Here is a 2395-nt window from a genome sequence, read left to right on the forward strand (position 1 = left end):
TCTTGTACAGCAATTAACCACTAAGAAGAATATATACAGTGTGTTATTTGTTGAAACTCTACTTCCGATTGGATTTGAAACTGTCTCATTGCTGTTTATCAATAAAACTTTGAAAAAAAATAATAAAAATATTTACATAACTGATTGCATCTTAAACATGAAGAGATTGTGCATTCTTATTTTTATTTTTCACTGTATTTATGTCCTCTATTACAATCCTCCGAATTCTTCATTTAAGTCAAATAAGCCATAAAGTGTGTCTAACAGTCAGCAGATCAGTTGAATTTCAGTGTGAGGGCACTCCTAGATCATTCAGATGTAACATGTGCCTTTTGTCAGTGGCTTCCAAGCCCTTGGCTAAAAGTAGTGCAGGCATCAATCTTTTAGCACTGATATAAGGGCAACAGGGAAGTTATGTTGAAGAAAGGTTATAACGCTGCCTAGCTGCATGCCCTGTACACTACATGCTATGGATCTGCACTAACTACATCCAACCCTGTACACAAATAGCACTGATGTCCATGTACTGTCAATATTAGGTTTATCAAATACCCAACACAGGGGAAAAATATATAAGTAAACATATCAAAAATATCAGACGTATAGAAAAAATTATGATAATACCACAGTGTACATTTTTATTAGTACATTTTCAATACCGCATTCACCATGGATACTTGGTACATGTACACAGCAAGTCTTAATTCTTCTTATGTCCTCCCACCATTTCTTGGTCCCCTTCTATTTGCAATACCATCTATCTCTCAACTTTATTTTATTTTATTTTGCTCTTTATCTGTACTTTGAGTTTTCGGTATTAGATAAACCATGCAAATTTTTAAGCCAGTAGGCCTGATTTATTTTACTTAACATTGTAGTATCAAGGTGCATCCACTTTCCCACAAATGACTCAGATTTATCCTTCTTTACAACAATGTGGCATTCTGTTTGCACATAAATATCACACTTTCTTTATCCTTTCATCTGTTGATGGATATATGCGGTTATTCCAAGGTTTACCTATTATAATTTATGCTGCTATAAACAGGTATGTGTGTGTCACTGAAATGTGATGTCTTTAACTCTTTTGGAAAAATATCTACAAGGAAAATAGTTGAGTTGAATGAAATTTCTGTTTTAAGTTTTCTGAGAAATCTCCATGCGACTTCCCATAGTAGTTGCACTAGTTTATATTCCCATCAACACCATAGAGAGGTTCCTTTTTCTGACAACCGCACCACCGTGTGTTCTCGTGTGATTTCTTGATGATTAACATTCTTTCCGGAACAAGGTGGAATATCAGTGTTGTTTTAATTTAGATTTCTCTAATTTCCAGGAATGTTGAACATTTTTCATGTACTCATTGGCCATTTCTATTTCTCCTTATGAAAAGTGTCTAATCATTTCAGTTGCTCATTTGTAAGTTTGGTTTGTGATTACAGGGTCTACTTTCATTGAGCTCTTTACATATTGTAGCCATCAGTTCTCTGTCTAAGGTGTGGCTGGTAAGCACGTTTTCTTTGTCCATTATTTAAGTTATCTATTCACTATTTTAGTTCTCCAGGCCTATAATTTGACGCAACAAACAATTTCAACTATGAGGCGAAATAAAAATATGGTAAAAGTTTAATTAAAAATTTAAAAGAAGACATACTACCATCAATTTCCTTTAAAGTACTCCCTCTTCTTTTTTTTAAACACTTACTCTACTCCAGTTAACATTTTCTGGAGCAGTTGAAACTCTTCCTTTGGGAGTGTTGTAGTTGAGGTATAGTTTCTTTAAGTGTATGTGGAATGTCCAGAGGTAAGCAAATTTCTGCCTCTTGGGCCTACTATATGTATTAAACCACAATCACCTTACATGTAAGCAAGTGCCTCATTTGTGTAGTATATACCACACAATGTGTGAATGGGGCTAAATTCTGCTATTTGGATTGTATTCTTGTGGAGCAGCATAAAGTTGTGTAAGAAAGTGGAAGTTCTAGAAAATTTTGAGTTAGATTTTAATACATACTGTGTTGTGTTTTCTTTCTTTCTTTCTTTCTTTCTTTCTTTCTTTCTTTCTTTCTTTCTTTCTTCTCTCTTTCTTTCTTTGTATTTTAGGGAAGGGTCTACAGGGTGTTCAGGGTCTCACTACAAGATTGGACTCATAGTGATCTTCCTATTTATCGCCTCCTCTGGAATTACAGGCACACACCACCACGCCCAGTCTCAATTGCCATTTCATCATGCCTCAGGGGCAGGATCTGCACGGCAGGTCTGGGTATCAAACCCCAGGCCACTGCGTCTGCTTGCAAGCGCTTTAATCCACTGAGCTATTTGGCTGGCCCTTTGCATTTTATTTCTTTTGCACATTCTGTATTCTTTCTTTATAAATTTTCATACATTTTAATAA

Source organism: Octodon degus, unplaced genomic scaffold, assembly GCF_000260255.1.
Source record: "Octodon degus isolate 3935 unplaced genomic scaffold, OctDeg1.0 scaffold00267, whole genome shotgun sequence".
In the NCBI taxonomy this organism is placed as follows: Eukaryota; Metazoa; Chordata; class Mammalia; order Rodentia; family Octodontidae; genus Octodon; species Octodon degus.